General features: G+C 35.8%; 1 protein-coding gene and 1 pseudogene across 20 annotated transcripts in view; one reads left to right on the plus strand and one right to left on the minus strand.

Moving 5' to 3' along the window:
- The window catches only part of HMGN3 (high mobility group nucleosomal binding domain 3), a 1,231,743-nt gene that overhangs the window by 126,836 nt on the left and 1,089,206 nt on the right, over positions 1 to 15,701 (minus strand). The gene's annotated exons all lie outside the window — the stretch shown is intronic.
- Positions 1 to 15,701, plus strand: part of LOC126953903 (ADP/ATP translocase 2-like) — a 141,596-nt pseudogene that overhangs the window by 95,809 nt on the left and 30,086 nt on the right.

A 15,701-nucleotide genomic window follows, 5' to 3' on the forward strand; every position in this document is an offset into this window, starting at 1 on the left:
TCTTGGGCTTCCTAGCCCAGAACTGTGAGAAATCATTTTCTGTTGTTTATAAGCCACCCACTTCATATTTTATTATAGCAGCCCAAACAGACTAAAACAGAAGCAAAAAGAGAGAAGAAAGAAAGGTGAATAAGGAAGACATGATCTGAATATTAAAAAGAAAATAAGGCACAATTTTAAACAATTAGTGTAATATAAGACAATAATCCCTTCATCTTTGGTTTTAGGATCACTATTATAATTGATTATTAATTTTCCTTCTCACAAACTGTAGAATAAAAAAATACTCTGTTGAAGTGGAGATATAAGAAATCTCTGTACCTTATGCTCAGTTTTGCTTTTGCTGAGAACCTAAAACTGCGCCAAAAAGTAAAATCTATTTTTAAAAAACCTGCCAAAGTTGATTGGATTAAGATAACTATTAGTAGAGCTAAAGCTATGTTACAGATATTAAATTTGGGGAAGAGAGGAAAGAACATAGTCATATAGAGGAAGGTAACATAATTGAACTAAATCACTATCTTTCATATCAGGGAGATAAGGAATAGAGGTATAAACATATTACTTGGCATTATGACCAGAAAAAATTTTTTAAAAAGGCACAAAGAGGAGTTAGGGCCTGTAGGTAGGGACTGAGTGATAAGATGGGAGGGTGTTGCTTTCCCTTTACTATTTGATTTGTTATTGTGTCCATGTACTACTACCATTAACAAAAAGAAAAAGCTTCAGGAGTAACAGTAATAAAGAGATGTAAATGTGAGAAATGGATTCAGAGATATGACCTAATAGAATTTCCAGAAAAATGCAATAAAGAAAATTGAAGGGAGGCCCTCCGCTAGACGGCTTTAAAACTGTTCTTACAACACAAAACACTAGAGCAGGGCTAGGAAACCATAGCTGTGTTATGGGTTGAATGTTTGCGTCCCCTCCAAATTCATATGTTGAAACCCTAACCGCCAGTGTGATGGAGGTGCTTTTGAGAGGTGATTAGGGTTAGATGAGATCATGAGGGTGGAGCATCATGATGGGGTTAATGCCCTTATAAAAAGAGGAGGAGATGTAAGATCTCTCTCTGTGCATGCACCAAGAAAATGGCTCTCGTTAACTTTGTCAATACCCCCGCCCCCTGACCCCCACTGCCACAAACTAGTGTTTCGAAAAGATCGTGAAAAAAAAAACTTCAAAAGTAAGAAGGCTGAAAAATTTAAAAAGAGAGAGGAGACAAGTCCACCACATTAGGAACGAAAAAGAGCCAACGTTATACAGCTAAAGGAACTGTTAAAGACGTGATACTGCTCTGTATATTATTGTGCCAATTATGCTGTGCAAGAGCATAATCAAGAAGAGGACCTTCACCAAGAACCTGACTGTGCTGGCACCCTGATTTCGGACTTCCAGCCTCCAGAACTGGAACAGATATATGTTTGTTGTTTAAGCCACCTAGTCTATGGTATTCTGTCATGGCAGCTAGGACAGACTGAAACAAGCCCTTAGGCCAAATGCCTAATTTTTTTTAATTGAAGTTTTACTGGAGCACAGCCATGTTTATTCATTTATGTATTTTCTATGGCTGCTTTCATGTTCTAACCGAGTTGAGTAGTTGTGACAGAGACTGTATGATCCACAAAAGTATTTACTATCAGGCCCTTTACAGAAAATGTTTACCAATGATACTTGCACCAGAGAAATGTAGATGAAATGAAAAAATGCTATCTGCATAACAAAAGAGAAGAAAACAAATTAGGACAATGAAAAGAATACTATGTAGAAAATATAAAATAGATTGTACAAATAAGCTCAAACATAATAATAATGTGTATGAGTCAAAGTGTTTTATGCCTAATTTAGAAAAAAAAAAATCCTGTGATATTGTTTATAAGAAATTTATCCAGAACAATATACCAAAGATACTTGGAAAATAGTGAAATGGAGAAAACTGTACCAGTGAAATGTGATCTCTAATAATGATGCAGTAAAATTAAACTTAATAATGAAAGAATATATTTTTAAAAATTTCTTGGACATTTAAAAATCTCACTCTAAAAAGCTGTTGAGCTTAAGAGGAAATAAAATATCAACTATTGGAAAATAAATAAGGATGAGAGTAGCAGGTATCACTCCTAATAGGGTGAATTTGAAATAGTTCCCAAAGGAGAAGCTGTTCTCCTAGATATTTATTAGACAGCTATGAATTTTTAAACAATAATTAAGCCCCAAATTAGAAAAGAACAGAAAACAAAAAAATTAAAGGACCAAAGGAATTAATAAAAAATATAAATTGTGATTAGTAAAGCATAAAAACTTATTCTAGTTAATTTTATCAATAAAACCCAAACTAGTGTTTTGAAAAGACATTGAAAAAAAACTATAAAAGTAGGCAAGGCTGAAAAATTTTAAAAAGAGAAGATATAAATCAACCACATTAAGACTGAAAAATGACCAAAATTATAGAGGAAAAGGAACTGTTAAAAATATAATACTGCTGTTTGTCATTGTGCCAATAACTTAATAAAAAAGATAAAATTGATGATTTTTAGAAATCAGTCAATAAATTTTACATGTCTAATTTTTTAGAAAAATACATATTGCCAAAGTTGAATAGAGAAGAGTTAAATAAATCAACTTTGAGAAATGAAAAAGAAAACACAAGTATAAACAGATGACTTTAAGGTAGAAAAAAAAAGAATGCAAGAAACAAAATAGCAAAAGCTTATGTATTGATGTGGGTAAAAGACAAGAAATAAGCTCTCAGCACAAAACAGAAGAAATGAAAATAAAAAGAAATAAAAACTACTTGGAAATAAAGGATGCAGTAAAAACAGAAACACTACAGAAAGAAACAACCATTTAAAAGATTAAAATGGAAGTGAACAAGTTTGGTTTTTTTTTTTTTTTAATTGACAAAAGTGTTTTCCTGTCTCAACATAAGCCAGATTTTGGTTAACATCTATGACAAGCTAGAACAATAGCAGATTCCATATGTTTTTATTATATTTTGGTGTCAAAATTGTTAAATAAGAGCTTCATTACAGCTGTAACCATCAATGTGTAAATGAGCTTGATTAGTTTGTATCTTACCCTAGAGTTAACAGAATTTCAGATATATTTATAAAACATAAATTTACTCTTATATACAAGCAAAACAAAACAGAAGCCTAAATAAATAAGCTGTAAGAGAAGAAATTAAATAGGCAGTCAAAGATCTAGTTTTCAAAGTCTCATGTCCCATGTGAAGAATTCTAGGAAACCTGTAAGGTTCAGACAATCCCTATGATTATGAATTACTTCAGATCATAGAAAAAGACAAAATAATAAATAAATTTTTAAAAAGATATTTGCTAATGAAGTTAAGCAGACCAAAGTGTAATAGCTAGAGAGTGTAATACAACGAGGAAATGTTATTTAAAATGAGGGCAGACTTGAACATGTTTACCTAGAGGGAGAGATGAGTGAGAATGAAGCGATTCATAACACAACAGGAAAAAATAAATCATTGTGAAAAATTTTTGGAGGAGACAGAAACAGGGGAGATCAAGAGCTCATGTGGAGGGGTTAGCATTAACAAGGAAGCAGAATATCTTTTGAGAGATTACAATGAGGTAAGAAAGAATTATAAAGATAGGGAATGTGATGGTTAATTTTATGTAGTAATTTGGCCAGAATATGGTGTCCAGTTGTTCAGTGGAACACCAGTCTAGATTTTACTGTGGATGCCTTTTTAAAGACGTGATTAATATTTAAATCAGTAGACGCCGAGTAAAGCAGATTACCCTCCATAAAGTGGGTAGGCCTCATCCAGTTGGTTGAATGCCTTAAGAGCAAAGACGGAAGTCCCCTGAGAAAAAAGGAATTCTGCCTCCAGACTGACTTTGGACTTGACACTGCAGTGTCAACTCTTCCCCCTGGGTCTCTGGCCTGCTGGCCTGCCTTGAAAAATTTGGACTTTCCAGCCCTACAATTGTGTGAGCCAATTTTTAAAAATAAATTTCTCTCTCTCTCTCTCTACCTCTCTCTACACACACACACATATATATATATATAGCCATGATTATATATATTATATATAATATATATCATATATATTATATAAAATATATAATTATATATATATATATATATATTATATAAAATATATAATTATATATAATATATATTATATAAAATATATAATTATATATAATATATATTATATAAAATATATAATTATATATAATATATATTATATAATGACAAGTTTCTCACCTTATTCTGTAAGGCTAGCATGATCTTCATGCCTTAATCGGACAAGGGTAGTAGAAAAAAGGAAAACCACAAGCCAGCCTCAGTTATGAACATAGATACAAAAAACCTAAATAACAAAATTCTGACATATGTTAAAAGGAGGATAGATCATGGCTAAGTAAGACATAAATCAGTAATTGAAGGAGGGTTTGCAATAAAAAAAAATCTGTTAATGCATTTTGGAAGAAAACTCCCTATTACATCCATTCCTCATTTGAAACCACAGCAGTAGCAACAAAACTAAAACATTATTACTAAGCTATGGCTAGAACGAACATTCCTCAACTTAAGTATATGCATCGGAGACTACATATATATACACACACCATATTTAATATGAACCACTATGATCATTCTTGCTTAAATAAGAAGACTTGGATGCTCTCTATACATAAACACACACACACACACACACACACACACACACACACACACACTGCTGTTGGTTCTGTTCCTTTGTAGAACCTTGATAAATACTGTATTAGTCCATTTTCATACTGCTGTAAAGAACTGCCCAAGACTGGATAATTTACAAAGGAAACAAGCTTAATTGACTCACAGTTCAGCATGGCTGGGGAGGCTTCAGGAAACTTAAAATCATGGCGGAAGGTGAAGGAGAAAGCAAAGCACCTCTTTCACAAGAAGAAGTGCCGAGCGAAGTAGGAAGACTCCCTTATAAAACCACCACATCTCGTGAGAACTCACTCCCGATCACAAGAACAGCATGGGGAAAACCATCCCCAAGATTCAGTTACCTCCACCTGGTCTCTCCCTTGACAGGTGGGGATTATGAGGATTATGGGAATTGTAATTCAACATGAGATTCAGGTGGGGACACAAAGCCTGACCATATTAAATACATTGAAATTTAGTCAATATCTGTGGAACACAATATTTCTGAAGGGACTGGACTATTACCCAACCGAAGTCTAGACTCATTAGCACCAGGCTCAAAACAACTGAGTCCAACCAATATCAGAAAGTGTTTTGTTGTATCGCTACATTTTAGTAGATACATACACACAAAAACATTGCCCACAATCTTAAACGATCTTAAACAATCACCGTTAACATCTCAGTGTAATTTATTTATGTCTTTTTTCTATACACTTTTTTAACATGTTGAGGGCACATTATTCATACGATTTTGTAACTAGCTTTCAAGTGACTTTTGTTACTTTTATATATTCTTTTTTATAAATGATTTGTTACTTTATAGATTTTTTTTTTTGTAAATAACTTTAACTTTTAGATTCAGAGGGTACATGTGCAGGTTTGTTACAAAAATACATTGCATGATGCTGAGGTTTGGGGTACAAATGATCCCATCAGCCAGGTAATGAGCATGGTATTCAATAGGTAGTTTTTCAACCCCTTCCCTCCCAACCTCCTACCTCTATCAGTCCCCAGTGTCTGTTGTTGCCATCTGTATGTCCATGAGTCACCAGTGTTTAGCTCCCAAGTATAAGTGAGAACATGTGGTATCTAGTTTTCTGTTCCTGTGCTAATTCACTTAGGATAATAGCCTCCAGCTGCAGCCATGTTGCTGCAAAAGACATCCTTTCATTCTTTTTAACGGCTGCATAGTATCCCATGGTATATATTACCACATTTTCTTTTTCCAATCTAACGTTCAAGCTGAGAGTCAAATCAAGAACTCAGTCCTCTTTATAATAACCAAGAAATATATAAAATACCTAGGAATACATCTGACCAAGGAGGTGAAAGATCTCTACAAAGAGAATTACAAAACACTGCTGAAAAAATAATAGATGACACAAATAGAAAAACATTTCCTGCTCGTGGATTGGAAGAATTAATGCCATTAAAAATGGCCAGAATGCCCAAAGCTATCTATAGATTCAACACTCTTCCAATCAAATTACTAGCATCATTTTTTTTTTTACAGAAATTAGAAGAAAACTACTGTAAAATTCATATGGAACAACAACAAAAAAAAGCTACAATAGCCAGGGCAATCCTAAACAAAAAGTTTTATATATTCTTTACTAAAAAATCAGAAAATAAAGAAAAGGAAAAGGAACTTTAAAAGCCATCATAATTCCACTGTCTAGAAGAACCATTATTTACGCTTTCAGGTGTAAAGCTCCAGATTTTTTTTTCTTTTTTCAATTGCAACTTTAAAACATCTCTAGTTGTCATAAAATTAAAAAAATATACTTAAGCATATTTTACGCATTTTAAATCCCACATTCTTCCTCTCAGACAAACTGTGTGATATGGTAAAAGAGGGTCTAGCTGGCTCTCCCAACCCTCTCTGGGTGTCTGCATGGTGTCCACACTGAGTTGAGAAGCACTGGGCCCCTCATGGAGACTGCTGGGAAGAAATGAGGTTTTAGCGTGGACCTCTAGGCTGGAGGCCATGTACAAGATGGAATAAAGACAGAGTGGTCTGCAGAGCCACTGAGAATCTGGCGAGGAAGTAATTAGGTCATTATAATCCTACCCGGTTCTCTATAAACATAAGAGAACTGAAAAGAAGTAGGAGGGAAGCTGAGAGATTGAGTGGAAAAGACTGGGTTAAACCTGAGTTTATATTACTGAATAAGACTAAATTTTAATCTGGATTGGGTAAATTAGATTGCTCACCACTCCATCCCTAGTGAGTAGGTGGGATCTCTTGTAAAGGAGATCAGAGAAATTTTAACAAATAATTTACTACATTTCTATGGACATCTGAGTTGAAGAAATTTTTCCAGTGACTATACATTTATAATAAAATTTTTACTGTTAAAGGAAAAATTTTAAAGGGGTGTAATTATGAATGGGTGGCAAAATTTTATTTAACTCATTAATGAGGGAATCAATAAAATGTTACAAATCATTTCAAAGGAGTATTCAAAGAGAAAACAAATAGATAGACATGCTAAGACTTGAAAAATGAATACAAACTGGCAAATTAGGGCAATAATAAATTGTATTCCCCTCAACAATATTTGCATTTCTATAAACAAAGTCATTTGCATTATTATCAGTTTTCTAGTTTTCTACAATTTACAGAATTGCAAAGTAGCTCAAAGCCCACAAAAGGCTGAAAAACCCTGAAGAGTGTACTGGACAGGACACCCAGTATATTTTTGTCTGTGTACACTAAACTACAACCCTATGCCACCCACCAAACACCACCTTCCAAGAGTACGTTGGAATTGGAAAGTTAAAGGTAGAAGTTTGGGCATGCCTGAAATGATCTACACTGTAAAGTTGGGAGGCATTTAAAGTTAGGAGTAGGGGTGGGATTAGTAGGCATAATATTGGTCCCCTAATGATGTCCATGTGCTAATTCCCAGAACCTATGAATATGTTACGTTATGTGGCAAAGGGGAATTTAAGATAATAGATGAAACTAAAGTTGCTAACCAGCTGACCTTAAAATAGGCAGATTGGTTTGGACTCTTGGGATGGACCCAAGAGTTCATAAATGTGGAAGAAGGAGTCAAAAGAGAAAGTCAACAATGTGATGTGAGAACTCTACCCCGTGTTGCTAGCTTTGAAGATGGAGGCCAAGGGCCAAGGAATGGGGGCAGCCTCTAGAAGCTACAAGGGGCAAGGAAATGGATTCTCCCCTAGAGAATCCTCCAGAAAGGAATGCAGCCCCGCCAACTCCTTGATTTTATCCCAGTGAAACCCATTTCAGATTTCTGAACTACAGAACTTTAAGATAATAAATCTGTGTTGTTTTAAGCCTCTGATCCTTCTTGCTCTCCATGTATAAGGACCCTACATAAGGGACCCTACTTATGTAAGCCCTTACATTGGGCCTATGTAAGTAATCCAAGGATAATCTCCCCATATCAGGCGCCCTAATTTACTCACAGGTGCAAAGTCACTTTTGTTATCTAAGGTAACATAAACAGGTTCCAGGGATTAGGATGCGGGATGTGGTACATTGTTGAGGAATCTTTATTCTGCCTATACATAACTTCTGATTCTATTTCAATATTTTTTCCATACTTTCATGCTCTTGTCTTCACATCATATCTTGAGAGAATTCCTTAGTCTTTCAATTCACTAACTTGATATTTTATGTTCATTCTGTTAGATAATCCGTTTTTAATTTCAGTAATCATATTTTAATCAAGAACTCCATTCTGTGTAGTATGTGTGAACACATCCCCTTGTATCTCTGAAAATAGGAATTAGACTTGTTAGGCTATTTTATTCTATTTTATATATTAACTCTGTTTTCTTGGGAGTTAAATCTCTTTGTTGGAATTTGTTTTCTTTGCTCTAGGTTTCTCTCAAATATTTTTTGACTCTTCATTTCCAGACTATACTTTTAGACGAATGTTTAAATAACATAGTATTCATCTTTAGAGTATATTTCATTTCTTCAAAGTGAAGCTTTTCATTTCTATGGTTGGAATAAAGGTTCTGCTTTTAGGAGCACTGGTGACTGTAAGAAGGGTGTGAGAAAAGCTTCAGTCTCAGGAGGTGACCGTTAAGGTTGTGCAATAGAACATAGCAATTACGGGGGGCTCTAATACCACATCAACTGGGGTCAAGCTCTGGCTGGGCCATACATAGCATATACAGAAAAAGTTACCTAATCACTTTGTGCTCCAGTTTCCCTGTCTTTACAATTGTGATGAGTAGTACTTACCCGCATTTATTATGAGGAGTAAATGAATCAGTACATATAAAGCTATGAGAACAGGACCTGGCAGATAGTAAGATTTCAATACATGTTAGCTATGTTTTTAAATGTTCAATTTGTGAACATGTGTGCTGATTTTATTTTTCAGCAAACACTAGAGTCAGCAGGTCCTAGCCCCTTTTTTTCTGCCAACCACCTGTTGGCTGCTGTTTCTCTTAGTTCACACTCTCTCTGCTCCTGAAATTATGTTCCCTCACCTCTGACTTTCTCCCATTTCTACTCTCCAAAAGAAATTAACAGTTTTTGATTTCCAGCCTCCCATAATGTTTCTATTTATACACAAATCTATATAATGCATAATATATAGTGACCTATAAAATTGTCTCCCCTTTTTTCAAACATAAACTAATGTATCTGCAACTTCTTTTTTTCAGTCATTATATTTTAGACATGTTTTTATATAAACATGCATATATGAGTTTTCTTAAAGGGAAAAAGAGAGGAAATGATTAATAATTTTATAAATGTTACTAGGATAATAGGTTACATATTTGGAAAAAATCAAGCTAATTAAAGAATTAGATATAAAATGCCAAATATTATCCAAAGAAAAATATAAGTAAATGTCAAAGAAAAAACTCGTTTTGGGAGATAATTGATTTGATTACATAACATAAAAGAGTTCTTCCACAAAGTGGACTATATCCACATTTTGAAGCCCTCCCCTTCTTCCCAGATCCCATTGAAATGACAGTATAAATTTTAAAAATAAAACACATAGCAACTGTGGAAATCCAGGAGGACCCCCCCTGCAGGCCAGGACAGCGAGGGTTTCTGGAACACAGAAAGCAGAGGCAAACAGATCAGTGATGACATGACAGAGCTGAGGGACTCATACAGAAGCAAAAGCAGTTCCTCCAAAAGTGAATTTCCCCAGGAGAATTGCAAAAGAATTTTACTCCAGAGGGTTAAATCAAGGTGGTAGCTTTCACTTCAGGTTCCCTAGGTTCACAGAAGCATCAAAAAGGCTATGTTCAATATATTCACAACTAGAGATTTCCGCTGTGTATTTGATAAAATCAAGTAATATTTTAGGAGTTTGAGGGGATGCTAGCAAGAGAGTCTCCTGTGGACATGTGACCAGAGCTGAGTCAGAGGTGGCCACTCAAGCATTTATTCCTGGGTAAAAGCAAATACGCAATCCGGTAAACTGAGAATTCTGACAAGGGAGACTCAGATACCTTAAGTGACTAACCGCTGCTTCAGGGGATGGGGATGATATAAGAAGTCTTTATAATAACAATATCATTGAAAATAATAGCCAATATGTATTTAATTAATAATATGCTTTTGTTACCGTCACACTGATTTAACTTTTTTTTTTTTCCAAGCCAAACTGCATCCAGCTTTATTAAAGATACTTTCCATAAACTATCATGGTATTTCAGGCAGGCCATGGGTAGGCAATCTCTAACAGTATACAACAACTTTCAAACTCCCTTCTTCAATGGACTACCAAAAATCAGAAAGCCACTATAAAATCCAAAGAAGCCTTCATCTGATGCTCTGAACAGGGGAAGTTTAGAGTGAGAGTTGACATTTCACATTCAGCATGTTGTTTAACAACTTTTCATGAGCCGACCCTGACTTTCAGGAAGTGAAATGAAAATGGCAGAATTTATCTGAAGCTCTACAATCTAGAAACAGAACCACTGCTCTTTTGAGGGGTGCCATTTCCGTGGCATCACTGGAAAGTTCAGATTGCCTGACACACCAGTAACCAACTACTGGGGGTCAGGTCCCAGCAGATGTCTGGGTTTAAGGGAGTTAAGTCTATGCTGAAAGGTGGAAAAGGAGAAGAGGACATAAAAACGAATTTGTTTTTCCATACCACAAGGCTTTTGTGCCAAGGTGGCCACGTGTGTCAGAGTCAGGGAATTCCTCCTCCTGGAAGCCAAGAGGAAGGCTCTCAAAACTAGAAGGCAAAAGTGTTTTCCCCACATCAATCCAGCTTCGAAGACACTCTATCAGTGACATATGCCCCTTCCCCCCAAAACAACAATGAAGTGTTCTGTGTGCTAACAACATAGCTTTAAAAAACAAAATTCTGCATTTTTATAAAACTTGATGAAAATAGTATTTCAAACTGTACAGTCACCAGAAGTACCCAGTTATCAAAAACGCACACACTTCCCCTGGCATCTCCAGCACCTTCAGCTTTCTGTGCCTGGTCTGTTTGGTATCTCCATTTTCTGCAGGGTTATTCCCCTCCTTGCCAGCATCAGCTTTTCCCTTTTTCCCGTTAGGTACCTTCTCTACCTTCTTTTCAGGGGCCTTCTTAGGCTTGGGCTCTGGCTTTGGAGGAGCAGGTTTAGCAGACAACCTCGCGGATCTTCCCTGTGGTTCGTCCCTCACCTTGACTTTATCTCCTTTAGCATCCCCTTCAGCCTTTCTCTTGGGCATGGTGGGGGTGTTGGCGCAGGGCATAGTTGCCGGACGCAGGCTTTGGTCGATCCTGGTCGTCCTCGTCTCTTCACACTACTCCTGATTTAACGTTACAACATGTTTTAATAGTTTGTAGAGTTAGTCTCCCCCTCACTTCTCATTTTTAAAACATTCTTACAGATTTTTGCTCTCTTTGATATCCTATTTAAAAGTTTACTTATTCCCAAGTTTTAAAAATAATGCATAAAACAAACTCCAACTTGGTTTTTTAAAGGTAGAAAAATAAAAGATAATATTGCTGCTGGATTCATTTTCTAAAAAGCAGAATATTGCAAAATTTTGCATTTTTTCCAGAAAAAACAAAATAGTGGGGAAAAAATCATATTTCAGTGAAACATGAACTCTTACATCATTTAAGTTAATTGAATTAGAAGACAAGTTCATATGTGAGACATTTATCCTTCTGAAATAAAGTTAAATCCTGAATATGCCTCCTTAATTATTCACATTCCTTCAAAGTTTAAATCAAGGTGGTAGCTTTCAGTTTAGGTTCCATTAGGTTCACAGAAGCATTGAAAGGGCTATTTTCAGTATATTCACAATTAGAGATTTCCACTGTGTATTTGATAAAAATCAAGCAATATTTTAGGAGTTCAAGGTGATCTGGTAAGTCCCAGAACCATAAAGCCTTGCCCTGGGTAGTGGATAACACTAGTTTGTATCAGGTACGTTTCTAAATAAATATTTGATTTATTTTGAGGGAAATACAATGAAGCAGAATTTTAATGGTACAAGGTGTGGTGAGAGAGAGAGAGAACAAAGAGAATGAGATGAAGCTATTTAAAGTTTGCAAAATATATGTACATCTATCTAGAAAAATATATTATGGAAGCTGCCTTTTTTTGTTCTGGAAAAAAATTTAATGGCCCATTTCAATTATATGAATGAAATGGGCATCACTTATTTTGTGAAGGAAAGGTGTTAAAGTATCATTTTCCCTCTTAGGTTTATAAGACATGGAACTTTAGCTCTGAAGGCAGGTGGTGCCTGGCTTTCTGCCTTAAAAATATTACACTTGGAGGTTTCTGGTGATGAATAAGTTGCTCAAATTTGCATAAAGGCCAAGGAGACTTTGGGGAGAAATGGGAAGGAGACCCTGAAGCTCTGAGTTTCAATGTCACTACAATGCCTGGTTGCTGAGCTGTCCTAGTTTGAGACCAGTTGGCAGTAAGAACCACAGAAGACTTTTAGGGGAACCTTCTGGAAGAGAAAAAGCTGGAACTGGTGACTGGCACTCATACCAGAGCCTGGGGTGATGTGGGAAACACTGCATCAGATCACAGCTCATGTTGCAATAATTTATGCATCTTAGGTGAGGATCATGCATACTTCCTGCATTTGTCCATGATTAAACTCCACTGCTGTCACTGAAGAGTTGTACCTGAGAATCCCAGGTCTACCATCTTATGGCACAACCATAAACTGGACAGAGAGGCAGGAGACTGCTTCTTCCTTCCCCAGGATGGAGGAGCTGCTCTCACAGCAGCAGTGAGAGGGTGGGAAAGGGCCAATTCAGGTGTTGTTGGACCTGAATTTATAACATATTGGGTTCCTTCTTTAAAAATAAAAGAATACAAAATTCAGAATATGAAGTTGCTAGGGCCCATTCGAGGGACATGGCAGGGGCCCTTGCAGGTGAGGGGCCCTGAAGCTTCAACTTAGTTCGTTTCAGATAGGCAGGCCTCTGAAGGGCTTCTCTCTCCATGTGGAGGCCTGCCCAGGGTGCATAACTGTTAATGCCTTCTAGAGTAGTGCTGTGTGGCAGAGAAGGGGGCTTCGGGTAGATTAATGAAGTGCTTTTATTTTTCTCTCAGTGAAGGTTAGCAAGAAGGACAGATCCCTAGAACTCAGTAGTGAGGAGGGAAAATAGACCTTCTTGTCATAAGGAGGATGGGAAGGTGCTCAGTCATACTATTCTGAATGTTAGAAGTTTCCTGTGCTCTAAGCTGGTAAAGCAGGACACACCTATCCATTATATCTTAATGCCTCTCAAGTTAATTATGTACTTAATGAATAATGGAAATCAATTGAATTATTGTAACAGCAATCTGTCAATTAGTATAAATGTGTTTCCACAAATTTTTAAAAGTGTTACTTCTTCTAATATATTATGGACACTCTTTTTATTTCAACTGTTGCCTTCATGTGGATGATATGATTTGCAACTGAGTTCAGGTCAGCTCCATCGAGTGTGCTCATCTTATCAAGGCATTATCTCCTTCTCTTTTCTTCCATTTCCTGATTAATGTAGTCAATAACCCTCCCACCATCTATCCAAGGCACTATAAAATAATGAACTCTCTTCCTAGCTTCATGCTATTCCTTTTTACTTTCCTTAGCCCGGGAGTTACTGAGTTCAATTGAGTTTATCTCTTAATGTCTTTTCTCTTCGTTATCTCCTTGTAATTCAATGTCACTTTTGGATTCTAGACTCTTCTCTCATTTCTAGAATACTGCAGTGTCTTACAACTCTTTATTCTGATTTTTCCCTTCCAATAATTTTTCTATAATGCGCCAGAAGGGGCCCTTCTAAATCACAAATAGACCATGTCACCATGTGCACAAAAACCTTCGTTGGTTCCTTATTCCCTAAAACAAGCTCTGGTCCATCAAAGGACTGTGGAAACGCAGCCATTATTGTTGGCAGAGTTTTACTTTTGTTTAATACGTTCTGAATGCCCACAGGAAAAATATCTGAGTTGTAGGTGGAATTCCAAGACCATTTATTTTATTTCTTTCTCTTCTTGCATGTACTCTACATGCAAATACCATTAATCATTTCTTAATTCATTGCTTTCCTTTCTGTTTCTCAACTCTATTCTGTTTTTATTGTTTTTCCAGGAGTCTTACCTCTCACTCTAATAGTATTTAGCTTCTAAGTACTCTTCTCAGGTTTTGTTTTTCATTTTTAAAAAAACTCTAGTTCTTTATGTAAGCCACCCTCTCATTCCATTTATTTTTGAATGACCTTTCTGTTCCAGAGAGCCATTGGCAATCTGAGTCCCATGAAAATAAGAAATGGTTTTTGACATGGGGTAGACACTGCTTGCAACTGTCTTAAAAAATGAAAGAAGCGGTGACCTATTTTCTGAGTTGTAAGTGATTTTTAAATTGCTCATGAAAATAGAAGAGTCTTGGCAGAAAAACCCGATTACTTCGAGTGCATAATGGTGAGAAAGCTTTTGTCTCATGGGATAGTTATCATATGAGATTATAATTCAGCTGTAGTTACTAGTGATCTGTATAGTGAAATGTAGGTTGATAACTTCAGTTCATTTTCCAGTAGAGAAATGTCCGAATTTAAGCAGGCCCCAAAGGGCTACGAGAAGCTGTGTCTTCTAAAAGAAGTGGGTTGAATGGGCATAACTGGCTTGGTCCTGGTTACCAACAGAATCACTTTCTTGAAGCCTGGTGTGACTTTTCATTTCCCCAATGTACATGTTGTATGTAGAGCTTACAGAATACTGACCAAGACTCAAGTGAACAAAAAAAGGAGGCAGGAAAAAGAAGAGATGTTCTGACCTAATAGATAAGTAAACACATATTTTTAAACCTGCCCTGTTTAGATGTTGCCATAATTAATTTTAACGGTCTAATGAATACTTTCTTAATTTTTGTTTTAGGGATATATTGGTTGTATACAAATGAAAAAGTGAAATTATTCAAAATCTTCTTTCACTCTCTTAATTGCTTTACAGGACATAAAAATTCAGAGAATTGGCAGCATTTTAATTCAACCCACACAATCCAGTTTTAATTTTAATTAAGCCCCAAAATATTTTTGAAAGCCTACTATATGCAAAGTATTATATGCAGTGCTGAAAAAAAATGCAAAGCTATTACAAGGCTCGTGTGAGGAAAAAAGAAAAAATGAGAAAATGTATGTAGGCATTGTTTGTAAACTTTATAATATTTAAATGTCAGTTGTAATAATTATTATCATTATTATTAAACAGACATCCTGTCTCCTGGAACTCACAATCTTTTAGGGGATATAGATATCCAAATAATTAATACTGGGAAGGCTGAAATGAGCATACAACCAAATTTTATGAGAATCAGAAAGGAGAACAAAGTTAATTCTATTTGGTAAAATCTGGAAGGTCTTCTTAGATGAGGCAGTGTATAGAGTACAGTTGAGCCTGGAACAACGTGGGGTTAGGAGTGCCAACACCCTGTGCAGTCAAAAATTCACATATAACTTTTGACTTCCCAAAAACTTTAATAGCCTGCTGTTGACTACAAGCCTTACCAATAACATAAATAGTTGGATTAAGACATATTTTGTGTGCTATATGTA

This window comes from Macaca thibetana, chromosome 4 (assembly GCF_024542745.1).
Source record: "Macaca thibetana thibetana isolate TM-01 chromosome 4, ASM2454274v1, whole genome shotgun sequence".
NCBI classification, from domain to species: domain Eukaryota; kingdom Metazoa; phylum Chordata; class Mammalia; order Primates; family Cercopithecidae; genus Macaca; species Macaca thibetana.